This window comes from Artibeus jamaicensis, unplaced genomic scaffold (assembly GCF_021234435.1).
Source record: "Artibeus jamaicensis isolate MK-2021 breed Jamaican fruit bat unplaced genomic scaffold, CSHL_Jam_final contig_3214, whole genome shotgun sequence".
Taxonomy (NCBI): Eukaryota; Metazoa; Chordata; class Mammalia; order Chiroptera; family Phyllostomidae; genus Artibeus; species Artibeus jamaicensis.
In genome coordinates, this window is record NW_026521760.1 from 2,542,265 (window position 1) to 2,560,867 (window position 18,603).

An 18,603-nucleotide genomic window follows, 5' to 3' on the forward strand; every position below is an offset into this window, starting at 1 on the left:
GCCTAATATGGTATGAAATATATGTTTATTCCTGTGAATGAGAAGTTATATTTGGCCTTTAATTATTTGGAAATAATTTGTCAGTTTCATGACTATTTTATTCTGATATAGCTGGAGTGTAGATAATTGGGAAGGACAACTTAGTCTTTATCAGCCAAAAATGGCATCCAGCCAGGTCATGAAGAGACCAGCCAGCCCTCAGCTCTTTCAGCTGTGTCCCTTCTTTCCTTCCCACAGGCCCATTTCCCAGCTCCTGTCACTTCATTTTCTGTCCCCAGAGGAGCCCAGGCTCCTAACTTCTCACCTATGCATCAAAAAGACGCACGGATTTTCTTTTTCTTTTTTGCTGTTGTTTTGAGGTATTTACTTTTTTTACGGAGAGCAATACAAGCTGAGTACAAGTAAAAATCTATAGAAACCTCCTGAATTTATTCCACCAATGGAATGGAGTAAGTGAAGGAAGGTAGCTTTCCTATTTATTAAATGTTAAGTACATGTTTTCAATACTTTTTAAAAAGGGGAAATAATATGTGCATACGGCTGTTGATGAGAATATAATAAAATCTAACATTCAGCTGTTGCTGTGTGCTGAGCTCTGTCATAGGTGTTTTCTTGGACTGATTGTCGTAATTGTTATTCTTCTTCACAGATGAGGAAAGTGAGGCACAAAACTATGAAGTAGTTGGCTCAAAGTCTCAGAGATTGAGATGCCAACCCAGGATTTACAGCCAGGTTATTCTCTTCTCCAGACTCTGCAGCGAGATGACCTGGGAACCCATGCGGTTTGAAGCTGAAGAGCCATTCAGCAGGTCTGGGCCCTGGCTCCGTACCTCTCCACGTGGTTCTAACTCCTCCTTCGGGGACTTTTTGCTCAATCCACTTTTTACCTCTGGGCTTTGCTTTCAGCCACACTTTGCCTCAATCTGCCCTTCACTTAGGACTTTATTGAAAAGTATCTCCTTACATATGTGTCTTCAATATTAAAAAAAATATTTTCCTGCTAGTGGTCACTGCATTTCTGACTTGGATAGTCTTATAGTAATTCGGTTTAACAGCTGCCATCTGCTTCTCTGTGTCTGAAGGGGATACCAGGAGAGCAGAGGTCTCAAAGCTAGAGGGGCACAAAGCTTCCTCCTCCTGGTTTGTCCCTTTATGTGCTGGGACAGTCCTTATCAGCTTGTCCTTCTCACAGGTATTCTCTTGGTCACAACAGGCCCCAGGAGATTACTTGTCTCGCTGCTGAATTTCCTTTATGTGTTTTTTAAAAATATGTATGAAATTATAGTCTCGAGCTTTCCTTTTTCATACACAAACTAATCATTATGAAACCCAATAATGATCCCCAAGGAGAAAACCACACAGAGTGCAAGGGCTCAAGCGTGGAGTGAGGGTGTGGGGCAGCAGACATCGTTCTGGGACCTGGGGGCTCGGGGCACTGCATTTCATGACCCAGAGCTGTTTTTCAGGCTATGATGCCATAGTTTCTGCAGAGCAGAACTGTGTGTTGTAATGTCCCTTCTGCGTGCTCCGTGTTATTCTTGAGCCTGAAATGGCAAGGTGTGAGCATCATGTATTATGGAGCTGATGATTTGACTTAAACAAAGAAAGGAAAAAGTTTAGAGGACCAGAAAAATCAGAGTCACTTTATGAAATGAAGGGACTAGCTTTCTGCAATCCCTTTGACAAAACCCTTTAACATTTTCTTCTTGTGGGTATATGACTACAAGATGGTTAACTTGATAATTTGCCTTGGAGTATAAGAAAGGAGTATGAGAAGAAGCTCTTTTAAAATTTGAAACTTAAATACAATTTCTCTTTCACAGTGTAGAAGATAAATACACCTCAGCAATTTACTTTTGAGAAAGAGTTTTGGTATTCAGCTTTAAAGTTAAAGCATTCCTATTTTTTGTGCCAAAATCAAAAGCACGGGAGAGTTCTGATACATTTGCCTCTTAGAAGAAGGTAAGAACTCTCACTTTTTATCTTTTGGCACAATTTGTTCTTTAGAAAGATTCAAGTACTTATTTACACTAAAGCAAAAATGACTAAACACAGCTTAAAACATGATTCCTCCCAAAGGAACTTGTAGTTTCACAAGGATCAAATCTTTAGGTAAAAAAAAATGGATCCTACCAATTATTGACTTATCTACATATATATTGTTTGTTTGCTACTTTAAAAAATTGTTATACTCTTTTTTGAATCTCTGTTTCAAAAAAGAGATTCAAAGCCATGCATCATAAAATAAGGAAAAAGTTAAAAACCTGAGAACATTAGGATGACTTTAAAATTGGGAATTTGGGGTTTAAGGGGAAATGTTAAGAACTCTTTACTCTGTGCTTCTTAGAAACCCTTTTTTTACCTGGAAATTTTCCTCGGGCAGGGGCAGGATGGAATCACTAACTCTACTCGGAGCAGACAAGCTCTCAGCACATATTAGATCATTTATAGTGAAAAAATTAATGGTTTTTAAAAACCTCTCAGCTTGCTTGGGACATTTAGTACAGTTTACTATTCTAGATTTAGTTCTTTGGTATCTTCGGTAGTTTATTAACCTTCATTTAAAGTACAACTTAATTATTCAAGGTGCAAAGTTCAATGAATATTTCTATTGGTTCTAATTATGATAATACATAAGACCACTGCATAACTTGAAATACCTCCTAAAACATGAAATTCAAGTATGAAATTATCAGCTCTAACAGCACTCGGCACTGAACACCAGCATTAGCCCAGATAATCCCGAAGTACCAAAAAGAGGCTGCTTATAGTAACACAATGTTTATACGATACCTGTGGTCCAAACAGTCTGTATGCTTCACTCCTTCCCCTCACTGCCTCCTCCTCCCTCTGTTGCTATCCTTGTAAGGACAGAATGCCAAATGAGATCAAATACTCCCCCAGGAGAATCCAGAATGGAGAAAACAGTAGCTCTCCTTTCTAGAGAGAAGACTATTTTGCAGATTATCAAGGACGATAATTGCTTAGGATCCAGAATTCAAACTGAAGACAGGGATTCAGTTTATTTCCCATTCGGGGTAGTGAATAAAGAACCCTAGAAGATTTGAGTAAGTTTCTAGGTGTTACATTTACCAATCATAGTAGGGACCCATAGTGTGGGTCCCTACCTGCCCTCTCAGAACCTAGAACAGTGCCTGAATATCACATGTTCTCAGTACACACTTACAAGATGATTGTGTAAGAAAGTCTCCCTCCCAGTACCTAGTTTTTGAGAGTCAGTGTAATGGGAGCTCTAAGGTACATTTTAGGTATGGGAAATCTTTCAGGTCCTGCCTTGTTGATTGACTAAAGATAAATGAGCTTCTGCTTCCGAGTATCCTGTGTTGGTGGTGCTCAGATCTAGAATCAAGTTTCCTGGATGCAAAATGTATCTTCACCTCTTACTAGCTGTATAAAGACAGGGAAGATGCTTAGCTCCTCTGGGACTTGGTTTCCTCAACTATCAAAGGGGTTGTTAGGACCAGTAACTGATGTGTTAAGTGCATAGCACTAGACACCTATAGCCTGAGAAATGCTGGCCAGCAGCCACAGTGTAGTAGCCCTCGCCTCCAGAAAGCCTCAAATACTCTCTGCTGAAGGAAGATTCTTTTTGGCTAGAAACCTCTCAAGCCCCAAAGAGAGGTTGGCTAGAAATAAGAGGAACTTCAAAGAGTTGAAGACATATTCCTATCTACCTTTTTAAGGTAGCTTTTTAAGTCATGTAATAATCAAAAGAGCATTGAAAAGGACTGCTTTCCAGAGAGAAATGTGCTGCTATCCAAAGGATTTTGAGTCAGGAATATAATGTATTGGTGGAATTCTCTCTTCAGAGAGAATTTTAGAATTATCTCCAGTAAACTGAAGATAAATTATGGATCTCAAAACAAAAAATTTTAAATCTCTAAATATGAACTTTGAAGTTATTTTTCTTTAACAAGCATGTTATTTATTCAACAAATATTTATTAAGCAACTACTGTACACCAAGCATTATACTAGGTCCTAGGGAGAAAAAGTGAAAAAGTCATAGTGCCTGTGCTTAATGAGTTTAGAGAACCTAAATATTTGCATAAGCAATATCCTTCCCAATCGGTATTTTCAGATCCCACACATTTATTCCAGTACTGCAGGCGTTGCCCTTAGCACCTTCGAACAACTCTTGGGCAGTGTCTTCACAGTCAATGCCTAGGCCGCACCAAAACTGCAGTGGCCTCCTTACTTTTTGGAAGGACCAATGTTCAGTGGACATTAAAATACCCCAAATGTCCTTTATTGGTTGGTAAATGCCACAACTCAGAAATCTCCAAGTGCTCACGTTTTCCCACTACTATGGTTTCCTGTCTGTAGGACCCTGTAGAATGCCTTACAATTTACCTACTAAAGGGTTAATGCTTGTTTCTTGGCCAGAGTCCTCCAAGTGACATCTGTTCTGATTAACTGGTGCCCTGCCATACCTAGCGAATATTTTAAATATCATCCCAGTACAGAGTTTCACATTGCATTACCCCCAGGGCTTTGGTCACACCCACTTTTTCTGCTTGGTGCACCCAGGGACTCTTCTCCCATTCTAGATTACTCTTAGCTATTGACACTCTTAGCTAACTTTAAAGAACATAGTGTGGACACCTTTAGAGACATTTGTTTCAAAAAAAAAAAAGGAACAGACTACAGACAAGCCCCAAAGAGAGGTTGTAACATTGTTCTTTGAAGTCTGTCTGGGGTCTCTCAAGGTGACTGCTCAGAGGGATGACCTTTATTTCTTATGTAAATTCTGGTGCTTTACTGAACAGAAACAGTAATATCAGGCCAATTACCCCATAGTCACATCTTGTATATTAGGTGACTATCTATTTTCAGAAGAGTTGTATTTTAGAATCATAAAACCTTCACTTAGGAGCATTATTAAAATTTATATTTTTCCAGTTAACAATGTTAGCAAATAAGGAGTATGATAGGCATTTTGAAATGCCCAGATATAAAAATAAAATAGCAGTGAATATTCTATCCAGTGACAATATAATTCAAAATTATTCAGAATTGTGAAATAAAGCACAGCCATAGAGGATACAGAAGTTTTTGTTTTGAGGAATGTAAATTCAGAAATATGTGTTATTATAAAATATGCTTATTTTTAATAGGATGATTCGTATGAAGGGATCTAAATTTATTTTTACTTTGTCACAAGATACTCAAAAATCAAAAATACAAATCAACAAATAAAACCAAAAGGACTTTCTGAAGACAAAATTATTGATCAGCAGGAAACAATTTTGAGAGGAATGACTATCTGATACTTGTGCTAAAGACAGAATTGACTTCAGGTCCCGTAGCCTAAAGAGTTGATAAACTGGTCTTGATTAAAATTTCTACTTGCCCTGGCTGGTGTGGTTCAGTGGATTGAGTGCCGGCCTGAGAACCAAAAGGTCACTGGTTTGATTCCCAGTCAGGGCACATGCCTGGGTTGTGGGCCAGGTTGTGGAAGCACATGAGAGGTAACCACACACTAATGTTTCTCTCCCTCTCTTTATTTCTCCCTTCCCCTCTCCCTAAAAAGAAGTAAATAAAAATCTTTTAAGAAATAAATCAAATTTCTACTGGTTTAGCTGCTAAATCATTTGCATGAAAATCAGTAACTTTTTTTTCCATAATGATAATGGATCATATGAATAGTATTAATTCATTCTATAATATTGACCACTGAACTGAGGTTTATTTGTTGAATGAATGTTTAGGTCATCAGATATAACAATAATACACCCTTTTGGATCCTTTCTTAGGATTTCATTTCTGTTGAAGATAATACTTTTTATATATTTTCTTGCAAAAACAATTACACATTGATAGAAAATTCCTAAATAAAATGAAAAGATTATCAACAGTTTCCACCATATGTGAGTAACCACCAATAGCATTTTTGTGTGTCTTGACACATGTTTTCTATATATTTGTATTGTAGGTGTATATGTGCACATGTATGTGTATTTGGTTTATAAAAATCATGTGTATAGACTTTTACACAGAATATTTTGATATCTATCCATATATGCCATTAAATAGTGTTCTATAGCATTTTTTTGGTGACTGTATGATATTCTACAGTAAGTATATATCATAAATTATTTTACCAATCTTCTGTTATTTGATTTAGGTTACTTTTCATCTTTTTGCTATTGAGTTATAAAAACTTTTGTCTATTTCAAGAATTTAAAATACTTTTTTGTTCTATTTTTCCTTTGGACATTTTAGTTAAGCCTATAAATCCCTTCTCAGGATGTTTGGTTTTTTGCATAAAAAACCTAGGGTTATAGAAGCAATCAATTATATCAAATAGGTTATCAGAATATTTAAAAATTTTGTGATTAAATGTATGTGTTTCATTATAAACATTAAATAACAATATCTAGTGGCCCATTTCATAACTACCATAATTTGAATTAGTAATGAATATAAAGGACTTTTGAGATATCTGAAACAATTAGAATGCAATATAAAACTAGCTACAATGTTCCATTTATTTCACTGTGATTTGTTGCTTGCTCTAGTAATAGAAGAAATGTTCAATTTCAGTTAGAGGTTAATGAAAATAAAGATGTGAAATTTGTTCCCATCCAAATTCATGGCTTGCTAGAATTTTACTAATGAGCCTTCATAGCCACAGAGCTCATATTAAGAACCTCTGTGAACAATCAGATTAACTTGGAAGCACTGAAACTAGTAGTAAGAGAAAAGTATGTATGTTCCCCAAAGATTAGTGATATGGACTGAACGAAATTGTACTAAACTTGATGAAACCAATGGAGGCTGACAACCATCATCTGTAACACAAATAGACCAGGATGATGAGTAATGGGGGAAGAAATCTAGGAGGAGTTGTGGGAAGCTAATTATGAGTAGGCTTTCAATGGAATGGAAGAGCACAGAAAAACCCTGCTATTTCAGGCCTCTAATGAAAAGACATTGTGTTATTGAAAAGGGGAGAGCGATCTCGTATCTTAACTTAGTGAAACCAAAATGTCTCAGCCTCAACAACCAGTGACTGCAAAATTTTATCTTATTCCCTCTAAATACTCAAATGGTGTGTGCTGCAGTCTCACAGATGCTGATGCCTGAAACTGGCCCCTCTTTAAAAGGTTCCGACAAACTTTCCTGCGTTCTCAAGAGTGCTGTCTTGAGAATGTGCAAGACGGAGCAGGTCTTCCATGGTCTGCCATTTGGGCTGTCTGCATTGCCACTGCATGCTGCCTCTGTGGTCAATGATTCTTGTGAGATGGATGCACAAAGATGTTTTTACCATCTCTCTGACCTGGTGTTGGGGGGAGGGGTCCATTTTGTAACTTTAGCTACTCAATCCAAAGCAAAAACCAGTTCTTCTCTTAATTCTACACACAGCAGAGACCAGGCCGCAAGTTCTCACAAAACTTCACCAAACGTGGTGTGCAGGGGTGACACTGTGAATTACCACACACAGTAATTTACATCCAGGACAGAGCCTCTAGGACCAGGCCTGTCTCTGAGCAGCTGGAGAGATTTCTCACTTTCAAGCTCAGTGAGGGAGTGTTTATATGTTCCCGAGAGGCTCCCAGAGAGAAGAGAGTTTTTCTTCTCTCTTAGCCCCCATAGTCTCATCTCTACATTTCCAATTCAGATCTCTCCTGGGATTGACAGTGGAAATATCATATGTAGAACTCTTTAGAGAATTGGTTCGAGCCTTTTTACATTCACCTAAATGGCCACAGAGGTAATTTGTCAGCATTTGTACATTCTGGATTCTTTCATCCTAAACGGCACCATGAGTCGGAATGCCAAAGTCGAGCCTGTTTCTTTTTCAGTTTCTCCTCCACTATAAGCTGAAGTTCATGTCTATGTATGTTTTTTTATAGTCTTTAAATTCAAATCTTCTGGCAGCAACTGCTGTAACGAGGACAGATGTTTCTTCATGTCTTTTGCCCATTTTTTAAAAATTTTGTTTATTTATCTTTAGAGGGGAAGGGAAAGAGAGAGAGAGAGAAATATCAATGTATCAATCACCTCTTGTGCATCCTCTGCCAGGAACTGGCCTGCAACCCAGGCATGTGCCCTGGCTGGGAATCGAACCACAAACCTTTGGTTCTCAAGCTCACGCTCAATCCACTGAGCTACACCAGCCAGGGCCCCTTTTGCCCATTTTCTAATTAGCTGTTTTGCTTTTTTCACTGTTGAGTTTTGAGTTATTTATACATCCTAGATACTAATCCCTTACTGAATATATGGTTTGCAAAAATGTTCTTCCAGTCTGTGCCTTGTCTTTTTATCCCTTACAGTCTTTTGTACAGCATTTCATTTTGAAGAAGTCTGGATTGTCATTTTCCCTTTTATAAATTGTACCTTTGGAATCAAGCGTTAAGAACTCTGTTTAGAGATAGAGGGAAAGGGAAACAGAGAGGGAAAGAAACATTAATTGTGAGAGAGATACATCGATTGGTTGCCGCTTGCCTGACTGGGAACCTAACCTGCAACCTAGGAATGTGCCCTGACCAGGAATCAAACCAACAACCTTTCACTTTGCAAGATCACACCTAACCAACTGAGCCACACTGGTCAGGGCTGGCTTAAGAATTCTTGCTTAGACTTCAGTTTCAAAGATTTTCCCTTGTTTTTGTCCTAAGAGAAGATAACATAGTATTACATTTTACATTTAAGTTCATGATCTATTTGGGGTTAATTTTTGTAGACAATGTAAGGTTTAGGTCAAAGTTCTTATTTATTTTCCTACAGATGTCCAATTGCTCCAGTACCATATGTTGATTAAGGCCATGCTTTTGTACCTTCGTCAAAGCTCAGTTGGACATATTCGTGTGGATCTCTTTTTAGGTTTTTATTTTGTTGCATTGATCTATGTTTCTCCCCCAACCAGTATCACATAGTTTTAGTTACTGTAGCTGCAAAAAAAAAAAAAAAAAAACACCAAAAAACGGGTAGACTGATTTCTCACTCATTATTTTTCTAAAAAAAAAAATCATAGCTATTCTAGTTGCTTTGCCTTTCTACAAATTGGCAAGAATAATCTTGCCAATATGTACAAAAATTCTGGCTGGGATTTTGATAGGATTTGGCCTAAACCTGTATATCAGTTTAAGGAAAACTAATATCTTGACTCTATTAGAGTCTTCTAGCCCATGAATATGGTATTTCTCTCCATTTATTTCAATCTTTGATTCTTTCATCAGCATTTTTTAGTTTTCAGCATACAAAGCACGTACAAATTTTGTTAGTTATACCTAAGTATTTTGGTTTCAAGGGGAATAAGTATAATCATTATTGTATTTTTAATTTTGTTGTTCATTGGTAATACACAGAAATGGAATTGATTTTTGTATGTTTATTTGTATTATATGGCCTTTCTGAATTCAGTATTTCTAGGAGGGTTTTTTTTTTTAAGATTCCTTGGGATTTTCTATGTAAATAATCATGTCATCTGCAAACAGGGATAGCCTTATTTCTTTCTTCGTTATTAGTATGCCTTTCATTTACTTTTCTTGTTTTATTGTACTAGCTAGAACTTCCAGTACTATGTTGAGCTTTACTTTTTTTTTTAGATTCTATTTATTTAGTTATAGAGAGAGGGGAAGAGAGGGAGAAAGACAGGAGAAAAACATCAATGTGTGGTTGATGCTCATGTGCCCCCAACTGAGGACCTTGGCCATAACCATGCATGTGCCCTGACTGAGAATCAAACCAGCAACCTTGTGCTTCACAGGCTGGTACTCAATCCACTGAGCCACACCAGCCAGGGCTCCAGTACTATGTTGAATAAGTGTGTAGATATCTTTGCATTGTTTCTGATCTTTGGGTAAGAATTATCTTTCATCATTAATTGTATTATTAGCTTTATCAAGTTGAAGAAATGCCCCTCTATTCATAGTTTTCTGAAAGTTTTTTTAAATCACGAATGGGTATTGAACTTTGGCAAATGGTTTTTCTCATCAAGTGATATAGTCATTTTTTTTCTTTAGCCTATTAATATGGTAGATTACATTAACTGATTTTCAACAAAAAGAACTAATCTCATATGATTGAAATAAACCCTACTTTGTCATGGTATAGAATTTCTTTTATTTGTTGCTAAATTCTATTTGCTGATGTTTTCTTAAGGAATTTACATGCATTTTCCTGAGTGATATTGGTCTATAGTTTTCTTATACTCTACCTGGTGTCGGGGTAATACTAGCTTCATAAAATGAATTGAGAGTATTCTCTCTTCTTTATTCTGGAAGAGATTGTGTAAAACAGGTGTCATTCCTTCTGCAAATATTTGGAAGAATTCTCTAGTGAAACTATTTTGGGTCTGAGGGTTATTTTTTTAGCCTTAAATTATAAATTTAACTTCCTCAATAGTTATTGGAATATATGACTTATCTATTTCATACTGTGTTTTGGCACTTAGTGTTTTCCAAAGAGTTGGTCCATTTCATCTAAGTTGTCAGACTTATTTATGTAAAATTGTTCACAGTATTCCTATATTGTCCAGTATCTGTCATGATATCCTTGTTTAATTCCTGATATTGGTAATTTGTGGCTTCCTTTTTTTTCCCCTGTGTCAGTCATGTTAGAGGTTTGTCAATTTTACTTATCTTTTCAAAGAAGCAGGTTTTAGTTTCATTGATTTTCTCTATTGTTTTTCTGTTTTCAGTTTCACTGATATCTGCTCCTTATTATTTCCTTTTCTATTTATTTGGGCTTATTTTAATTTTCTTTATCTAGATTCTCGAAGTGGGAGCTTAGATAATTGATTTGAGACTTTTCTTCTTTTTTAAGGTAAGCATTTAATACTACAAATTTCCCTCTTAGCATTCTCTAGCTATGTCCCACATATTTATATATATTGTATTTTCATTTCATTCAGTTCAATATAATTTTTTTATTTCTCCTGAGACCTCATCTTTGACCTATTGTGTACCATTTTTCTTTCTATTGTTGATCTTAGTTTGCTTCTATTGTGGTCGGAGAACACAATCTGTATGATTCTTTTAAATTTGTTGACACTTGTTTTATGGCCTATGATATGGCCCATGTTTGTATGTGTTCAGTAGATTCTTAAAAAAAATGTGAGCTCTGTTATTGGGTGGACTGTTCCACAGAGTCAATTAGATTCTGTTGGTTGATGGTGCTGTTGAATTTTCTGTTGAATGTCCTTGCTGATTTTCTGTCTAGTGTTCCATCAGTTGTTGAAAGAGAGATATTGAAGTCTCTAACTATAATTTTAGACAAATCTGTATCTCCTCTCAGGTCCACCTGTTTTTGCTTCAGATATTTCATAGCTCTGTTGTTTGGTGCATACACATTGAGGCCCATCATGTCCTGCTGGGAGATCGGCCCTTTTATCATTACATCACGTCACTCTCTGTCTCTGGTAAATCTTGAAGTAGGCTTTTAAGATTACTTCATCTGACATTAAAATAGCGAATCCTGCTTTCTTTTGATTAATGTTTGCGTGGTATATCTTTCTTTCCTAATCTTTTACCTTCAACCAACCTATATTATATATTTGAGGTAAGTATATTTCTTGTAGGCAGCATATAGTTGGGTTATATTTTTAAACTCACTCTGCCAATCTCTGTCTTTTAATAGGTACATGTGGCCACCAATTAAATTTTATCTATAAAATTTACTTCCTTAAAATTAAATAATTAAGCAATGCACACAGTATATAAAAATTCAAAAGATACCAAAGGGGCCATATTAATACATCAGTCTCCTTTCATACTTTCTCCCAGTCTTCCCATTCCTTCCCAAACATCTCTAATTTTCTAATATCATCCTTCAGAGCTGGTCTACACACATGCAGGCATTTAAAGGACTACATATGCTGTCTTTAAAAAAAAAATATAGCCCTGGCTAGTGTGGCTCAGTTGGTTGGAGCACTGTCCCATAAACCAAAAGGTTGCAGTTCCATCCCCTGGTCAGGGCACATTCCTAGGTTGTGGGTTTGATTCCCAGTTGGGGTATGTATGGAGATAACCAATCAGTGGTTCTCTCTCAAATTGATGAACTCTCTCTTTCTCTCTCTGCCTCTCCTTTCCCCTCTCGCTAAAAATAGTGAAAAAAATGTCCTTGAGTGAGGATAAAAAAGAAAGAAAATACAAATAAGAACAAAGTATATATGCTGTTATATCTCTTGCTTTATAACTACTTAATAGCATATCTTGGAGATCTTTCTATGATAGTACATATAGAACATGCTGGCAACATTTAAATAAAAATACATATTTTCTTTTAGTTTTAAAACTATTAAATAACAGTCCAGGAAATGTGCTCTCTTACACAAGAAGATTAAATCTGAAAATCTACATGAGTTGAAGACATTTAAGGAGCAGAATGGAGAATGTAGTTTATAATGAAATATATAAAATACTAAAAATAGAGCTTAAATAGGTATTAATTTAGAAGAAATATGGTATGAATCTACTATTATAAGTCATATACTTCCAGGGAGTTATAAAGGTATTTAGTACCAACTGTCTGTATGGCTAAAAATAATGGGATGAGACCAAAAGGAAAGGTAATATTTTAAGTCAAAATATAGCTCCTAGAAACTTTGTAAAATACTTTATGCTATTATTTTCATATATACCCAAACCGGGAAAAGCCTCCCATACCCATGAAATAAAACAGAGTTCTGGATCTTGGAATTCTTCTTCATTTTAAATGAATAGCAAAATAAACAGACTTCTGAATAGGGAATGCTTAATCTACTAAACAAATTAATCTGTTAAACCTACTGTCTTCCAGACATAGTTCTAGTCAATGAACAAGACAAAGTCTCTACAATCTTGGAGCTCACATTCTGGGAAAGGCAGCAGGGAAGAAAGAAATAAAAGCCAAGAAAAAAAACAGGGTTATGTGTTACAGAGACACAGGGAGATTGTTTTACATTTGGTGTTAGAAGATGCTGTTAAACTGAGAAGCCCAGGAAACCATATCCATAATCCAAGAAAAAGTCTATTGCTTACATTGCTCTAGTTTGCTCTGTCCTCCTCTGACCTCCTTCTGGCCAAATCCTTAAAGCCACAGCACAGCCCCACATTCTTGGTAAAGCCTTCTGGGATATTCCTGCCAGGAGGAATAAAGTGCACCTGATGTAATACCCACTGTAAGTACAAGACTGAAGAATAATCTGATTGGCCCAGTGCAAGAAGTGTTGGAGAGAAGAAACCACAAGCAGAAAGGCCATATGAGGAAATTAAGCTAAATATATACTATCTCAAGAATATTCCCAGAAGTTACTGTTAAAATTAAATCCCTGCTTACAATGAAACACTGTATAGCAGAGGCTCTCAAATGTTTTGATCTGAGGACCTTTCATGTCCTTAAAAATTATTGAGGACTTTAAAGAGCTTTTGATTATGTTAATTATAGCTATTCATATTTATACATTATAACTTAAAATTGAGAAATTAGAAAAATGTGTATATACATTCATTTAAAATAATAGTAAACTCATTGCTTACTAACATACATGTTTTTAATAAAAATGACATTATTTTCTCCAAATAAACTAATGATAATAGAGATATTACTTTACATTTTGCAGTCTCTTCAACAAATAGTTTATGAGAAAATAGTTTCTCATCTGTTTTTCTGTTTGACTTATTGTTATATGTTATATTTAAAGCATATAAATAAAACAAATGGATAATTTATTTATGCAGATAAATGTGCATATCCTTTGATGCTACATGAACACTTTATAACTGGTAGTTTCTTAAAGGTTAGTTGTAATGCAGATTCTAAATCACATTGATGAATTTTTCATATTCTGTTACATTAAGTTCATTGGTTTATCATGAACTTTGAATGAATTTTTTATTCATACATGATTTTGTATCATGCATTGGTTATTTATAAAATATTGGTTCACTAAGTTACACTGATCCTCCACATTTGCATATTTCCTTATATAATAATTTTAAAAGTGAAGTATTTAAGTTTTGGGACACTGTGAAGTTCATGGGTGGCAGACAGATTTTCCAAAATTTTTGTTTGAAATCCAGTTGTTTTCCTTGAAGTTACAGGCTCACTTCATTACTTTTGAGAAAATATTTGTCAAATACCCTTTTTAATAGTCATAGTTTTCCTGTCAGTTCTTCTTGCAAGTCAAAATAGTGTTCCATAACAAAAGTGATTAGTTTAGCTTGCAATTCAATTTGCTTTTCCTTATGAGTTCTTTTCATCCATTGTACTTTAGGATGCAGTAGTGAGTACTTTATGCATACTTTACATTATACCACACAGAATATTAAAAGTCATGACTCAAGAGTTGAGAGTAGATAGAATTAATAATTTTTTACTAAGGACATTATCAAATGAAATTGGCATTGCTGTGTTTTTTGTTGACTGGTGTTGAGCAATTACAGAACATTTACAGTGCAGTTTGGTGCCATCACTAGGGTACGAGCAGTTTTACCCACGATTGTGTTTGTCTCAGTACAAATATCAATAGAGCAAACAAGACAAATGATATTTTACTGTATTTATAAAAATTGTTTACTTCAAGACTGCACTTTGAATGACATAAACCATACTTTGAGAATTGCTGCTAGACAAAATGAGAATGAATACTCTATACCTGTCCCCAACGTAGGATGAGTCTCAGAAATACAATGTCAAATGAAGGAAGCCAGGCCAAAAGCGATGCATGAGGTATGAATGCTTCCATATAAAATTCAAAAACAAGAAAAACTTACCTATGGCACTGGAAATACAAGAATACTTATCCTCAGGGTTCCTGAGAGGAGAAAGACATGAGAAGCAGGCCTCTGTTATGCTGTGAAGTTCTGTTCTTGAACTAGGCACAGGTTACCCGCATATGTTCAGACTGCAAAAAGTCATTAAGATGCACACTTACAGTATTTACACTTTTTGTATGCATATTTTAATAAAAATTTCAGAAAACAAAACAAGAATTATTTTCTTACGTTTTATTTGTCACCCTAGTTACTTGAAAGTTCTATGTAGTTGGGTGAGTTCGAATACTAATAACTAAGAATATGTGACTTTTTTCTTTTTTAAATATTAGTATTTTTAGTCTTTTGAAAGATTTTTCCTGGGTTCAAATTTTGAGTATAATTTCTGGGACATGTGTGACTTACACTAAGTATTTTTGGGGGGGTTGTTTGTTTTTGATATTTGGCATTCCTTATGATCAGTTAACCTTGTGAACATTGACCATTTTTCCCTACTGAATTTTTAAAATATAGTATATATGGTTGCATGCAAGGGGCCCAAGGGTTCTGACTTCAATGCAGTTTTGTATTTTCAGTGGATTGTTGTATGTGGAGAATGAAGTAGAGATCATACTTCATGCCTGTGGTTCAGCGAAAGGAGCAGGCTGACATGGAAATAAATGTAATATGCTTATTCATGCTATGGCATAATGAACTAGTAACAAAAAATGTTCTGTTGGAGAAGCAGACTTAGTACCCCAAAACATTTTAGGTATTTGGCCTTGGCTAAAATAATATTCTCCTTTCAGAATTCTCTTCCATCTTCCCTACATCACCCACAATATTCTTGCCAACATCTACAACCTGGATTACCTCTGCTCTACTGAACTCAGCACTCTTCATATTGCCTACTTTTCAGTTTATTTGTTCAGTGATTCAATCTATGTTTGTATATTTATTTAATTCCTACATTATACTAGGTTCAGGATCCAAAGATAAATGGCTCAAGTGAACTGGGGAGAAAGATCAGTTGAAAGCCTCACTTCAGTACAGTCTGGTAAGTGTGACACTAGAGATAAGTACAGGAGGCTGGGACGATACACAGGTGAGGCACTGATTGAGGTAGCACCAGGCAGAATTTTTAGTCAGTCTGTGACAGATCTTGCTCTCTATGTCTTAGTTTCCTCAAGTGGAAAATGAAAGTAATATGGGTTCCTATTTTAGGGGCATTGTAAGGAGTATATGAAGAGATGTGTGTAGAGTATAGAGTACATACTTGACACAGGATGAGTGCTCCATGAATGTGAGACACTATCACTTATTTTTTTAGTGAGTATCATACCATGGCCCACGTGATGGATTTTTTGAGTTATATCACAGTAGTGAACATATAATCTCAATTTAACTCAAGGTTTTCTATTTCTTGAACTCATAAAGGGACAGGCTTAACATGCAATTATACTCAAGCAAATCTCTTTTTTCCTTCTTGCTCATCTACTTTTATTACACACTCAAGAGCTAGACCCATATCTTTCTTTGCAAAGGTCATCATCCAAAACCGTTTACTGGTTTTCTTCCATGTTGTCCCTGTCTTACAGCCCCAAAGTGGACATAGGATAGGCTGGGAATGCTTCAGGCCTAGCCAAGGGAGGTGAATGGGAGGTTGTCTCTCTTAGTCATTGTGCGTAATGGATTCTTTATGAATGTTTATGCTTGACTGAGGAAAATTTCTTCTAGATACTGTGTCAATGCCCACTACTCTGTTGAAATGGGAGGTGGGGAAAAGGTATGATTTTTATAAATGGTGGATGTCATTGAGGGCTCCAAGTGTTCCTGTCACCTTCAGTTGTCTTTCCTCACTAATCCACTTCCCTTGTAATGATTGTTTATGGACAACACAAACAAATTAGCAAACTTAAAGAGTCTTCCCTTCTCACTGTGACTGTGGGCTAATGGCCTTGCTGACACTTTTATTGTGAACCTCAGACTTCTGCCCTCCAGAACTGTGAGAGAACAAATATCTCTTGATTTAAGCCACCAAGTTTGTGGTGATTTCTTTATGGTAGCCACAGGGTACTGATTTCCTTTCTTAGATAACAGGAATGGCAAGATGATTGCCAGTAGCTCCTCTGGGGGTTCAAATAAATTAAATAAGAGAGAATTTGTTATTGTGGCTTACATACAATAACAGAATTTACTCTGAAGTGACCAACTTAGCTCTCCCCTGAATCGGTTGGTGTGTCAAGGGAATCAGGCATTCTAATCGAGCAGATTTGAGCCATGTGGTTGGCTCCCTGTATTCAGGTAAAAAGGCCCATCCATCCACAAGAACTCAGAGTTGGCGCAGTCTGGTTTCCCAAAGGAAGTTTTTCAACAGGCCCCAAACCAACGAGTATTCATGATAAGACACTCATCAGACCTCTGTCATGAAACCATGCCACCCTCTTCTCAGTTCTCAGTGCTTTGCTTTATAGATCACTTAAATTAAAATAGTACACTGTGGTTAGTTTTTATTTCTATGGTTTTTCTTCCAGCCTGTGAATTTCTGAAGGTTAATGAAGTGTTTTATTTTTAGTTGGTAGCCCAAACTATACATAATATTTTTTGTTGGTATTGTTGAGTTTAACATTAAATGAATAAGTAATAATACGTTATAGATTTACTGTGCCAAATATCTCAGTGTAATAGCAAAATTAGCCAAGAATATATTGAGAATACACTTAGGTTCATTCAGTAAAACATAACTTCAGCTCTGTAACATTTTGTCTATTACATATTTAACTCATGGTACATATTATTCTTTCTTCTACCTCATCCATTTACTTATTTTTTCAATGAGTCATCACAACCCAAAATTACCTGATTTCTGAACAATAACAGCCAAGTAGTCATGTATCTTCTTAGTCTACTGTGCTTCTGACCTCTAATGTTTGTGGTATAAATACCTCAGGAAACAGGAATTTATTTGTCAAGACTTCCGAAGCAATTGTATCTGTCCTTTCCAGGCTTTAAATGACAACAAACTCTGTCCTCGGTGATTAGGGATGCCAGTGAGAAAACACTTTCTCCTTAAGCATGTGAGCTTGACATTTATCTAAATTGTTGGTTGATAAATAGGGAATGCATGTGTATAAAGGATAATTCAGATCTGAAGAATAGAACAATATCAGGTGAATCGAAAATGACTTTAAAAAGAATTTAAAAATCAACACTAACCCAGTGGGGAAATGAAAAATCAAGTTCTAGATCTGTTTGAATTGTAGTCTCTCATCTACTGTAAAACAGAATATAAAAGGTGAATTTTCTTTCCAATATTCAAGTAGTTAATACCCACAGTAGTCTTATTTTTTATATAATCTTTATTGTATTTTTTTCATGATTAGTTAGTCCCCCATATCTCCTTTTCCCCCAGCAATCACCACACTATTCTTTATGTCCCTGAATTCTTTTCCCTTTTTGCTCAATCCTTCCAACTCCTAATATCCTCTCCCCCCACTAGCTGTTACCTGCTCTTCATCTATGAGTCTGTCTCTGTTTTGCTTGTTAGGTTGGTTCATTCATTAGATTTCCCATATGAGTGGAACCACATGGTATTTATCTTTCTATGACTGTCTTATTTCACTTTGCATAATGTTCTCCAGGTCCATCCATACTGTCACAAAGAGTAAAATTTTTCTATTTTTTTTTTATGGTCAAGCAGTATTCCATTGTATAAATATCCCATAGTTGTTTTACCCACTCATCTATTGATGGACACTTGGGCTACTTCCATATCTTGGCTATTGTAAATAATGCTGCAAAGAACATAAGGGTGCTTATGTCCTTTCAAATTAGTGTTGTAGGTTCCTTCCAATATATTCCCAGAAGTGGAATACCTGGGTCTAAAGGCAGATTTATTTTTA

At 35.9% G+C, this 18,603-nt stretch overlaps 1 long non-coding RNA gene across 1 annotated transcript in view; it reads left to right on the forward strand.

Annotated features, from left to right (window-relative positions):
* The first annotated feature begins 659 nt into the window (after positions 1-659).
* LOC128627139 (uncharacterized) overlaps positions 660-18,603 on the forward strand; it is a 117,870-nt gene continuing 99,926 nt past the window's right edge. Inside the window, exon 1 of the long non-coding RNA XR_008391251.1 lies at positions 660-809. This is a non-coding gene — a long non-coding RNA (uncharacterized LOC128627139). The remainder of the gene's footprint in view (positions 810-18,603) is intronic.